Source organism: Myodes glareolus, chromosome 10 (genome assembly GCF_982192425.1).
Source record: "Myodes glareolus chromosome 10, mMyoGla1.1, whole genome shotgun sequence".
NCBI classification, from domain to species: Eukaryota; Metazoa; Chordata; class Mammalia; order Rodentia; family Cricetidae; genus Myodes; species Myodes glareolus.
In genome coordinates this window covers 4,126,687-4,139,886 of record NC_142035.1, presented here as the reverse complement: position 1 = coordinate 4,139,886, position 13,200 = coordinate 4,126,687, and the positions used below count along the sequence as shown (strand labels likewise).

The 13,200-nt window shown below is 48.1% G+C and overlaps 1 long non-coding RNA gene across 1 annotated transcript; it reads right to left on the bottom strand.

Moving 5' to 3' along the window:
• Nucleotides 1-4,439: 4,439 nt before the first annotated feature.
• On the bottom strand, nucleotides 4,440-11,441 carry LOC125404761 (uncharacterized). The gene is made up of 2 exons (XR_015004224.1): nucleotides 11,310-11,441; nucleotides 4,440-7,186 (listed from the first exon to the last, which is right to left on the bottom strand). It is a non-coding gene; the product is annotated as an uncharacterized LOC125404761 (long non-coding RNA).
• Nucleotides 11,442-13,200: the final 1,759 nt, after the last annotated feature.

Below are 13,200 nucleotides of genomic sequence, written 5' to 3'. Positions count from 1 at the left end.
TAGAGGTTTGGGGGAAGATGACAGAGGGGGTGCTCTTGCATGCTGTAGATGCGGTTGGCCTTGGTTCTACGGGGTCATGTCGGAGACGCGAGGGGGTGCGTGGAGGAGACTAAGAGGGTCACAGGCCAACTCTTTGATGGCTGGGGGAATGGAGCAAGGGAGTTTCAAAAATTTTACACCTTTTTCAGGTGAAAAGGTCAGTTTCAGTTTCCCATACAGACAAATCAATTGGATCTAAGTCCTGTCCTCAAGGACCGCGAAATCGGGGACTCAGCGGCGCCTCCACCTCTGTCCTTGTTCTGTTCCATCCTCTTTGCTTTGTTCGAAAGCTCCTGAAGAGTTTCACTGCTCAGAGCAAAGGCTGGAGCTGTTGGCACCCAGGGTGTGTGGGGACGCAGACTGTGACCCAGCATAGCAATTGCTGGCGTGGGATGCGCAGCCCAGAAGACAAAAGATGGAGAATAACAGCCCAGCATGCCATGGGGACAGTAAACCACAAGAAGGGAGATCCTTTGTCTAGCAGAATGACTCTCAGGACAGTGTGGCCAGCAGGCACACCCGCTGCGGCTGTCATTAACTTCTCAGACCCCTGTGGAAGGGTCTGGGCAAAGTAGCCTGGTCCAGGTTTCTTGGTACATACGTAACACTTTCTTGTCAGCTTGTCTTCAACCCAACTTGAAATCCAAGGCCTTTGTTACATACAGATGTGAAGACAGAGTCCCAGTCCCTCAAATGCATCAGTCATGTGAAACTGTAAGTCTTGGAAGGCACAAAATACATAAAAGACACTTGGAAAACTGGGAACTTCTGTACAAATGTGAGACGCAGGAGGTACAGGAGGCCTCACTGCCTCTGACGGCGTCTCTGACGGCGTCTCTCGCTAGGGCGCTGTGTGTCCTCCGAGTCATCCTTGACCAGAAAGCTCTCTGCTGGGGACATCTCTCTATACCAGAATGGCATGGGAACACAGCAAACAAGCCCTCCCTCCACATTTTATAAGAAGTAAAGGATTTTTAGATGACCAGCTTTCTCTCAAGACTGACGTAGTCTGCCTGACTATGCGAAGTTTAAGTCCAGCGTGTCTTTCAGGAGATAGTCCAGTGACTGCAACACAGAAAACTTCATTGTTTCAAAGGCAGCTAAAGCAGGTATGGCAACTCACACTGTAATTCTAGAACTTATGAGGCAGAGGCAGGAGGTTCAACATGAGTTTGAGGGAAGCCTGGGTTGCAGAGTGACCCTAAAATGTCTAAACATTTAGTTGTGCATGGAGCTCACGGTAGGAATGCATCCTGGTAATAAACTGATCATGTCAACTTGATGTGATCTAGAGTCCCCTGGGGGACACATTTCAACTTGTCCGGGAGGGAGTCTCCAGATGGGTTTACCCTAAGATGGAAGACTCATCCTGAATGTGGGTTGGTACCGGGCATAGACTGGGGCGCCACTGCGGATGACAAAGGGAAAAGGATGAAGGTGTGGGGCTCAACACTCATCTCTCTCTGCCTTCTGATTGAAGGTGCCAGTGGCCAGCAGCCTTGTGGTCCTGAGGCTGTGCCGGCTCCACCCCGCTGAACTCTGCTTTCAAACTGTGAAGCAGTTTCCCTTCCTTACCTTCCTTTTATTGGGTATTTTGCCTTAGCAACAGGAAAAGTTGCAAATGCTCGGGGATTGAAAGCTTCTAAGTTGCATAGCAATCCTCTTAGCTTATCCTTAACTCAAAATACCCACATTAGCCTCAAATTGGACAAAATCATCTCTCACAAAGGCTATTACATCAAAGACTATATTTCAAGTCACAGCAGGGGCCAGAGCATGGCTCAGGGGTTAGGAGCCCTTGCTGTTCTATCAGGAAAATTTTAGGTTTCTCGCATCCCTACCAGGCAGCTCACAAATGCCTATAACTCCAGCTGCAAAGACCCCAGCAATCTCTTCTGGCTTCCAGGAGAGCCTGCATACCTGTGCGCTCTCTCTCTCTCTCTCTCTCTCTCTCTCTCTCTCTCTCTCTCTCTCTCTCTCTCTCTCTTCCAGTCAGTCCTGCCATTATCAGACAGACACTATCCCATTGCTTTTGCAGGTCTCTCAGTCTTAAGAACTCAAGAGAGATATTTTATCCTTGAGGTAGAAGTAGCAAACATGCGATCTGCCTTTCCCCCCTTCACAAATATCCATTTTAAGTTACATTTTCCTATTTGTTAAAGAAAGACCTCATGGCATATCTGGGGTGGTTGAAGAAACCAAGTTCTTACATATTCGTGAGGGGTGGCCAGAAGGAAGATCCAACAATGAAGTTGACCCAGTCTCTCAGGACCTGGGAACTCTCCAGAGCTCCACATTCTCTCTCGGCACTGTGTTCCTCATCAGGGTGGCACACAACCTCTAGACGTGACTTTGTAAGACACAGGGTATTGTATTTGTTTTTGACACTGTATTCCAGGAAAAGGTCCAAATCCTAGCCAGGTACTAACCAGTTACAGTGTACCTCTGAGACAATAAGAAGACTACAGGGCGTGCTTCTGATGCGAAACAGAAGCAAGTCTCTTGCTAGGGTCAGACGGTGCCTTCAGGAGAACAAGGCACACAGAAGGGAGGCCTATAGGCATGTTGGTACCCGACTATGGTGGCCTGTTCAGGCGGAGCTCCTGTGAGGGCACCAGGCACACTGACTACAGAGTTTATCATCACAGATGGTAGTGGCTGGGCACAGCAAGGTCTCTTTTGCCTGAGCTTGCTTGGGTGGCACTCAGTCCCTGTCCTTCCTCTGGGTGGTGTTCCTACAGCCTGGAATGAGAAGGAATGCTTAGGAGGGCTTTGCTATCTAACACATTAGCTGCTCTAATGAATCCGAGACATTAGGTCAGATGTCTCTTTATTCTCTTCAGGGTAAAGAACTCACAGCATCCCTGCCCTCCACCCATGAAAGGTCAGCAGCCAACGATGCCCCAAGACACAGGGATGTGACAATACAAAGGGTGTTCTGGTGTTGCCAACTGTCCCCAAAGGAGCAAATCACTGTCGTATAAGCAGACTTACAGTATGCTACCATGAAGAACTTCCTGGGACTAAAGAGATGGTTCTGTTGGTAAAGTTCTTGCTATGTTCAGATTCCCAGCGTCCACATCAAAGCTGTGTGTGGCGGCATGCAACTGTAATCCCAGTCCTGGGGTGTTACAGACAGGTAAGAACCTGGTTCAGGAGAAACCCTGTCTCAAAATATAAGCAATAGAGAAGACAACCAATGACCTCTGGCCTCCCACACATGTGTGATCTACATACGCATACCTCACTCACAAGAAATGTAATTTACTGAGCATGTCCCCAAAACTCCTGTGCAGGGGGTGTTGGGAGGAGATGGTTCTGCAGGTAAAGTCTTTGCTGTGTTATTGTGGGGACCAGAGTTTGGAGCCTCAGAATTTGTATAAATGCTGTGTGGTTTAGCGGCTCACCTGTAATGATACTGCTCGGATGAGCAAGCTTGCTGGCTAGACTAGTCCTATCCACTGGCTCTGGATTCAGCTGAGAGGCTCTGCCTCGAACAGTTACATGGCCTGCTGACAGAGGTTTCGGTCCCTCCCAATCCCAAAGCCGTTCAGTCCCAAAGAAATACACAGGTCTATATTAATTATAAGCTGATTGACCTATTAGCTCAGACTTCTCATTAACTCTTTTAACTTATATTAGCTCATAATTCTGGTCTGTGTTAGGCATGTGGCCTGGTACCTTTTTCGGTGAGGCAGTCACATCTTGCTGCCTCTGTGTTTGGATGATGACTGCAGGCTGAATCTTTCCTCTTCCTAGAATTTTCCTATTCTCTTTACCCTGCTTCTACTTCCTGCCTGGTTGTGTCCTGCCTCTACTTCCTGCCTAGCTACTGACCAATCAACGTTTTATTAAAATACAAGTGACAGGATAAAAGAGCATTGTCCCACAGCAGTGGCCCTGACTGAGGAAGGATCCTGGTGTCAGTCTTGGGCTTCCAGTGTACGTACACACTCAACAGCCCCTTCCACCACTTACATGCACCCACATGCATGTGCACACGTGCACGCATGCACACACACACACATCACATATGTAAGAAGGAGAGGGGAAAAAGCAGTTCTATATGGATTGGACTGCTGCACAGAAAATCAAATGGAATTAGATGAGAAGCCATGCAATGGGAAAGTCACGTCTTGTTCCCACTCTTCCTTAACGGCTTGGACTAGCATCGCAATTGTCATGTGCCAACATTGCTGCTCACCCAGCCACTTGCCTTCCTGAAGCTTCTGGGAGAAAAATTGGCTTCGTTTGTCCCAGGCCTCATCACTGTTTGCCTGTTGGTCCACCTGGACCCATTTGCTTTGGTCCCAAGCCCTTCGCATCTGTCTCTCATTCTCTCTCTCTCTCTCTTTCTCTCTCTCTCTCTCTTCCAGTAATGGAGAGGTTTGAAGTGGGTAGAAGTTTGTTTACCATTTTAATAATGCTTATTTATTTGAAAGATCAAATTCTTCTTGCAATGACAAACTTTCTCTGTGCGTCAGGTGTGCTCAGGTTGCTTGTAACGGGTCCTGTCATTAACTGGCCCCTGTCACTGGGGCGCTGGCCCCATCCTCTGCTGGGGCGTGTAAACATCTCAGAAGGGCTCCTGCAAGGTGGATGCTTCCATCATGTTCGCCTGAAGAGAGCAGACCTTTCAGGCTGAATCTTCAACATCTCGATGTTTTGGCTTCTGACGTAGGCATTGCTCTCTCCCCTTACCGCCCTGTCTCCTCTCTTGAACCTGGCGCTTCTGAAGGCTCATTGCTCCCCAGAACCGGTCCCAGTGGATCTGAGAATTACGGTTTCTCGAAGTTTATTTAGACAACCTCTGGCCTGCTTTCCGCTTTATGTAAGTGTTTTCTCCCGAGCCCCACGCCTTGTTTTCCCAAGTGTCTAAGGCTACTGCTCAACGTGAAGTCTTATTGGGGATTCCATTGTGAGCCAGAACAAAGGCTCCAAGTCAACACGGCCTCAGCCGAGACCAAAAGCAGCTCCAGGCCCACTCAACCTTTTCCCACAATGCTTTTCTGTTTCTCAGAAAAGTGTTGTGAACATGGTCCCAAGGCTAAAGACAACCCAAGCTTCTCATAGCTGAGGGCGCTTGTTCCCAGCCTAGTCCTTAACCTCATCACATCCACTTTGCTGCAGCTCTTCCTGGATCTCCAACTCCCCAGCCATCGAAACACAGCTTGGGTGAAGGAGCAGAAGGGCACTGGTCAAAAGGAAATGTCACAGGCAGTCCTGTGTGCCTCGGTGACACGCCAAAAGGTTGACTTTAAATTAATTGAATCAGTCAACTCAGGAAGACAGAGGCCCCGCAAGACCAATTGCTCAATAAGCCGGCTTTTTAAACTGACCTGATCAAATCAGTGGCTGAGCCCAGGTCCTGCCTGGATGGACCCATGCAAACATCTATTTTATAAAAACCAATTTATTTTTCAAGGAAATCTGAGGGACCGATACAGAATGGTTAAGTCAAAAAAATGTGTAAATAGCATAGAAATCTTTTTCCCCATCTCTGCCAACTCCCTGGAACAATTTGTCATTTAATTTCTTTGAACATCAAAAGAATTCCTTAACTCGAGATATTTTCCAAAAACGTTATTAAATGACATATTTATTCCAAACAAACACTGAGCTGGAGGGAGGCCTTCCGTTATATATGTACCAACTAGGATGTGAAATTAAAATTCCCCAAGAACCCAAGGCTTCTCTGCTTCCCTCCCTGACCCTCCCCTCTTCCCTTGCCTCTGCCATAAAAGCAAATGATGGCCACCGTAGTGTGCACAAAAGAGTATCTCATTGTGGGTTCTTTTAAAATGCTTTCTGAATTACATTTATTTGCTGGTTGGAGGCCGTGTGCCACAGCTCACCAGTGGAGATCAGAGGACAATGTTAGGAGCTGGCTCTCCTGTCAGCTGGGTTTCAGGGGACACAGCTCAGGGGTCAGGCTTGGCAGATGCTGAGCATCCTGCCTGCCTCCGCTGTTGTATTTTGTATTTCTCTAACACTCAGTGATATCCGCCATTTTTTTCATGTGCTTATTGGCCATTTGTGTATTTTCTTTGGGGGAAAAGTCAGGTCTCTTGAAATTCTTTGCCACTTTTGAATTTTTGGTTGTGGCTAAGTCTCAGGATCCATTGGTATACTGTGGGTATTAGCTTTATTGGGTAAGCTATTTGTAGGTGTTTACTCTTGTTCTGGGCCTTGCTGCTTCACGCTGTTGGTAGGTAGTGTCTCCCAAATTCATAAAGGGTTGGAGCTGATGTGGGTGGAGGTAGCTCTTTCTGCTTTTGTTGCTCACATAGTTTTTTCCTAAGAAATTTATGGCTTTAGTTGTATAGTTTTGTAGTATGTCTTCAGACCTTTGCCACATTTTGCACTAATTTTTATTACGATGCTTTATTATATTGAGAATTTTACACAAAACACAAAGTGTTGTATTCGTTCATAGCCACCACCCACTCCGCCCAGATCCACTCCTGTCTCAAGCCCCACTCCCTCTCAAATTCCTGTCCTGTTTTCCTTTGTTAGCCCACGGATTCCAGTTTGTGCTGCCCTCATACTCTTGGGCGTAGGATCAACCGCTGTAGCAGGACTGAGCTACCAGCGGTCTCATACCCTCAGAGGAAACTGATTCCCCCTCCCCAGAGGCTGTTAACAGTCCCTCAGCTGGGAGTGGAGGCTTGATCTTACACAGGTCTGATTCAGGCAACTGCAGCTGCTGTGTGCTCCTGAGTCTATTAGCCCTGTCGTATTGTGTCCTGAAGTCACCGTTTCTCTTTGGTCCTCTTCAACCTCTGACTCTTACAATCCTCGGCTTCCTTTTCCTTGATTGCCTCTGAACACTGTTGGGAGGGTCAAGACTCAGCTTCATCTATGGCGGAGCACTCCACAGGCACGTAGTCTCTGCACTTTGACCAGTTGGGAGTTTCTGTGTTAACTACCATCCGCTCCACAGCGAAGATTCTCTGATGAGGTTGGAGAGCTGCACTTGTCTGTGGCTCTAGAGACATGAATTCAGAGAGCAGTTTGATTGTATGTCCCCTTAGTAAAAGGACAGCAGTCGATTCTTTTCTGGGGCTTCTGAGCTCCCCAACCATGGGCTCTCGGCCAGTTCTACAGTATCAGGCTTAAGTTTCCTCCTGCAGGACAGGGCTGAAATCTGATCAGAAAGTGGTTGGTTACTTTAATGGTTTGAACGAAGATTGTTCCCACAGGCTAATATATTTAAATGCTTGACCCCCAGCTGTAGGAGATGGGATATTGGGGTTTCAAAAGCTCATGTCATTCCCAGTTAGTGTTCTCTCTCTCTCTCTCTCTCTCTCTCTCTCTCTCTGTTTTTGCTTCAGCTATAAGCTCTTAACTGTTGCTCCAGCACCATGCCTGCCTGCCTGCCGCCACTCTCTTCACTATGGTGGCCATGGACTCTAACCCTTTGGGCCCCAAATTATATAACTTTATAAATTATATAATTCATAAATTATATAACTTTTATAAGTTACTTTGTTTATGGTGTTTTGTCATAGAAAAGTAATAAGAATAGAAATAAAACTAAGAGCTAATTAAAAAGTAACTAATGCAGTTACTGCTATAACATTAATGCCACTATTGCACCCGTGAACATATCTTGCCACAGTGGTCATTCCTATAGCTCACGGGTTGAACTAATTTTGGCAAGTAATGTTAGTAAAGGTCCAACTTCATTCTCATGCTCATAGATACCAAGCTTTCCCACTAGAATCTGTTAAAAAGGATTGTCTTTTTCCATTGAAAGATGTGGCACTTTTATGAAACATCTGTTTAGGGATTTAAACAAAAACCAACAAACCTAAGAACTCTTGTAGTGAGACTTCCTTTGAATTTTCTACTTCATGGGTCCCAGGGCATCACCATGTCTAACTGTACCACTCTGTTACAGACTGAGAATGGGCATGCATTTCTTGTTATTTTGTGGTTTTTGTTTTTGAGACAAGGTCTCCCTGCTTGTTATTCTGTACCTATGTGTAACTGAGCACTTTTCCTTTTTATTTTCTGGAGTTAATTTGATCAGTGTTGTCAGGCCATGTCAGCCCATGTTACCTGTTGAGCATGCTACAATAATTTGGTGCTTGGCATGCTGTAGGCAGCTAATGAGCTACCTACCCCTCAGCATCCTTTGGGATCATACAGATTTGCCTGAAGGCTCCCCTTGCTCCCAAAGGCACTAAAGTCTTCAGATGCTCAAGTCTTTTATACACGACGACATAGTATTTGCACATAGCATCTGCCTGCATACTTTAAATGATCTAGATTATGCTAACACCTCACAGTATCGATGCTACATAAATTGTCATTATAGTCACTGATTGTAGAGTAACAGCAAGGAAAGCTGTTCACATCCTTTATAGTTTGGCTACAAACCCCTTCCATCTGTGGTTGGTTGGACACGTGGGTGTGGCCTCCATAAGGAATTTTCGTAACTTCTCTTTCCTCTACCCAGGGAGCAGCAGGGGTGGGGTACCTGCCTGGGATTCATTTCCTAACAAATTGAACAAACAAATGAGCCAAGGACAGTTGGCTATTGGGACAGTGGAAGTGGTTGGTCGCTGTGTGAGAATATGTGGCAGGGATGGCCCTTAGCTAGGTTCTCCTCCTTAGTCCCATTTTTCTAGATCTCATTCCTGCTCCCACTCTGGACTTTGGGTCAGCTCAGGCCTCTGCCTCCAGATGTCTCTTTGTCCTGGGTTGTTCTCAGGTTAGCTTGTCCCGAAGTCTCCAGGGAAACCTGTCTACAGACAGGTCCTGAGTCTAAGTCTGCAAACCCGGGCTCTCCCTTGTTCCTCTTCAATGGCTCTGCTGAGCCTTTAGTTTCCTTGTCTATAAAGTAGTAAAAGCGATTGACCATTCTGCTGTGTACAATAGAGGCTGGGCTGTAGTGTTGGGCACCCGAGAAGTGGCTTGTCTGAGGCACCCCCTCCAAGACCACTGGTGTCATCAGACATTGCCTAATGGAGAGCCAGAACAGGTGTGCCCCACATCCCAGCATCTCTGAACAGTGTGTACAGAGCAGGCAGCTCCCTGATGCCTCTGAGTGTGAAACGTGTGTCTTCACACTCATCTACATTTCTCTGTCCAGAGGTTTTATTCGTCAATTTCTTCAGTCTCCAGCAACATTAGTAAGCATTAGGATGGCTGGTTTCACAAGGCTGGTGACAGTGTCGAGGAGAGCAGGTGGCCTGGTGGCAGCTGGTGGGTTGCTGGAACAAACGTGAGCCTGTTTGAGACAGCATCAGAGATGCTGAGCGGGTGTAAGAGCGGGGCATAGGGATGCAGAGCCCTGGGGTCCTCTCAGCAAGCTGGGCTATGGCGGCTGGCCTTCAAGAACTCTTTCCATCTTTCCCCACAAAACCTCTTCTCTCACGTTGTGTTCAGGTCTGATAGAGAGGCCAGAGGGGCCTACTCTAGTTTCAGCTGCTGGGTGGGCGGGTGGGGGTTCTGCTATGCGGCTCATGTTTCCACACACTTCCTCAGCAGCCCCTCCTCCCAATGGTCTTTTAGTCCGAGAAGCCTTCCTGACTCCCTCCATGCATTCTTTGCTGCCTTCCAACTTCAACTTGCGCGAGCACTCAGCTGTCTTTGCTCCTATGGCAGCTCTTGATCTGGCCATGGACCTGTATTCTGACTACTGATGAATCCAGACAAAGTCACCGATAGCTCCTGTCTTATCTACATTGGCATCCCAAACGGTGTTCTCAGTCTGTGTGCTGGCTAGTTTTATGTCGACTTGACACACGCTTTAGTTATCTAAGAGAAGGGGACCTCAATTTAGGAAACGCCTCAGTAAGATGCAGCTGTAGGCAAGCCTGTAAGGCATTTTCTTAATTTGTGATTGACGGGGGAGGGCCCAGCCCATTGTGGGTGTTGCCATCTCTGGGGTGGTAGTCCCGTGTGCTATAAGGAAGGAGACTGAACAAGCCACTAGGAGCAAGCCAGTAAGCAGTACCCTCCATGGTGTCTGTGTCAGCTCCTGCCTCCAGATTCCTGTGCTGCTTGAGCTCTCTCCCCGATGTCCTTGGAGAGGACCAAGACCAAGACCAGAGGTGAAAAGTAACACGTAAGCGCAAGCAAAATAAACCTTCCCCTCCACAATTCGCTTTTGAGAAACCGTAAGAAATCCTATCTAGCCTTGATCAGTATTTTTCTTCCTTCTCCTCTCCAGGGGCAGGATCCCTCAAGACCCAGATCACCTAATTCCGACTAATCCATTAATGGCCACCAGCTTCCATTTTGTCTGAGGCTGTTCAGCTCCACATTGAGAGGCCAAACTGCCAGGCACGCGTGCCGAGCACAGAAGGGCGTGTGCTCTGTGTTAGCAGACCATCAAATGCCACAGATGTTTATGCAGGGTGTGAACATGCTTTCAAGTGGTCTACCGTTCTGACTCACCTGCCTCTTATCTCTGGGCTAAAGGAAGGCTAGCCAGGAGTGGGAGGAGCACTCAGATTACCATGGAAACCAGCAGTTGGGAGGTCAAACTCATAAGCAAGTGAACCTGGTCGGGTAGTGGTGGGGAGTCCCCCAGCCTCTGCACCCAGAACAGTGCTTGGAATGAATCAGTTTCTAGTGGAGAAAGGAACAAGGTTCCCCAAGTCCAGGAGACTCCCTCAGGTGTCAGCACATCTTACCCCTGAGCACCCTCATTCACCTTTGCAGAGGTCAGCTCACCTCTGCAAAATTACCAGACGAGCTACCCAATACTGACCAGGGCTGAGGTCATCAAGGTCATCAATAGTATTCACCTGATCCCAGAGAGGTGACCACAGAGAGGGAAAAGCTGAGGGAACATGGGAATCTGGCAGCAGATAGATCTGAGTTCCTGCCCTGGCTTCTCACGTCTTAGCTTCACGATCAAGACCAGTCATTGAGTCTTTCAGTTGCTGAGTTTCCCTGGCAGTAGATGTGTTCATGAACATCTGTTGTGTGTAGATGGCAGAGCGAAAGGCTAGCTCAGCAGATGGAGCCGTCTACAAGATGCAAAACCTTCCTGCAGTTCCACCCTGACCAGGGGAAGGGATGCAGCCTTTCCCATTGGCGGCGCTAGGCAAAGCATGCACCTCAGATGCTCATTGGGGCTGAAGTCCGGCTCAGGGCTTGAGGCAGACTGCCTACAGGCTCCCATGCTCCTGTTGAAGTAGATTCCTTCATCAACATTTCCAATGTTGTAGTTCATGCTTTCGATTTTGCAAAAAGGGCGATCCCCTCCACCCTGCAAACTGGGGCAACTTTAGAGAGATCGTCTAAAGTACCTGGTAGTACCTGACCTCAGTTTCCATCACCTGCGGCCATCTGGTCAGCAGCGAGCTCTCTGTGGGCAGCTCTGGGTCCTTGGATGGTAGGAACAGAGGCTGTGGCCGCACTTTGCTAAGTGGCTGTGAGGCACACCCCAGCAGCCCTTTGGAATCAGTGCCAAGCAGGCCTGAGTAAACACACCCTCATCTGGGAGGCCCCTCTGGCCTTCGCCCAGAGTGGAGGACACTGGGTGGAGATCCCCAGGACTCAAGTCGAGAGTTGTCTGGAAGCAACCACACTGGGACAACAGATGTTAGATCTGCTCTCCTGTTGGCTTTCTGAACCTGCTCATTAGGATGCAGGATGTTCCCTCTTCCTGGTTCTCCTTTCATCTCAGCACCAAGGAATGAGCTGGACCCTTCTCTGCTTGCACGGAAGAGACTGACTTGCTGGGGTCTACCTAGCACTTTGAACTTTGCCTTCCAACCACTGTCACCTCTACCCCTGGACTTTGCCCAGACTGAAGTCGCCCTCCTGCTAAAGTCTTAACTCTTAGAAGGATGGCTACGTGTTTGCTAGATGAGCAAGGAGTGGCACTGGTGCTAAGGTCTGCCACGCCACCATCAAACAGAGGCAGGGAGTCTCCAAAGAGTAGCTTTGGCATTGGCTTTGTAGCAAACAGATGATGGAATCCATGTGTGGAGTTATTCTGAGGAGCATATTGTCACACATGTCATCTCAGTTACACTCTTCCCACAGTCATGCTGGGAGCCACCGAGGCATTGTCATTGCTACCATTTTTCCCCCCCAAGAGGAAGTTAAGGCTTGAGCCACAGGCTCATAGCCCATGTTCAGGGTGGCACCTGAACAAACCCAAGCTGGAGTGCTGAAGCCTTCACCCGCGGTCCCCCGAAAAGCCGCAGGAAAGGGTCAACTAAAACCTTAATCTTCAGTACACAATAATATCCGGTTAGGTCGTTGATAGTCACGGTTTGGGCTTTCATTGTATTTAATTTTATAATCCCTTTCTGTTGATTACACGTGAGACTGGTTTTCCATTTGTGCAACCGATGCCATCTCTTTCTAAAGAAAACATTTTGAGGGGATTGTTTTTCTTTCAAGCCTAAAGACAAATGCAAAGGGGCCGGGGACAGGAGAGCACCCAGTTACAGCAAAGCTCTGGGCAGACAGACCCCGGAGACTTGGCCTTGCCTCTGCTGAACACCTACTTTGCAGACAGACTCCACTTGCTTCCTGATGCATCTGTCTCCCACTGCTGGATGGTAGTCCCCTGCCTTTTTCTTCAGTTCCCTGGCAAATCACGTGCTTTTAAAGTGCAGAACCTGTGACGCCTCACAAGCCGCTGGGCACCAAGCGCAACACTCGGGAACTCCTGATGATTGACAGATTCGTCTCTGGTGGGCCTAACTGAAATCCTATGGCAGCACCTTGGCCTCGACATCTGGTGTAAAAACAATCACTTATTCATAGCACCGAAGAAGAGGCAGGAGCCAGGGTTGGAATTTATCACTGGAGTCGCCGGGCATCCCCCTCTCTTTAAAGGCTTGGTTTGAGCTGTGGGGCCCAGGATAGGAGAGGATATGAGGGGCTCTGTGCTCTAAGGCGCTCTGAGGGAGCTAGAAGATAAAGGGAGGCGAAGAACGAGGTATATTTCTTCTAGATAATAGAATGTGTAAGCACTTCTGGTAAACTACATAGCTAACATCTCAACCCACTCTGTATCTTAATTTCTTCTGTAAAACTGACCCGGTGGTGATGATGGTGATGGCCAAGACCAACCAGCAAGGTCCAGAAGGTGGAGAATATAACTGTTTTAATGTTTTCGTAGTTTGCAGTTGGCTCGGGATACAAAGATAGGCATGTGCAGGTGCGTGTCTGTTAAAGTTG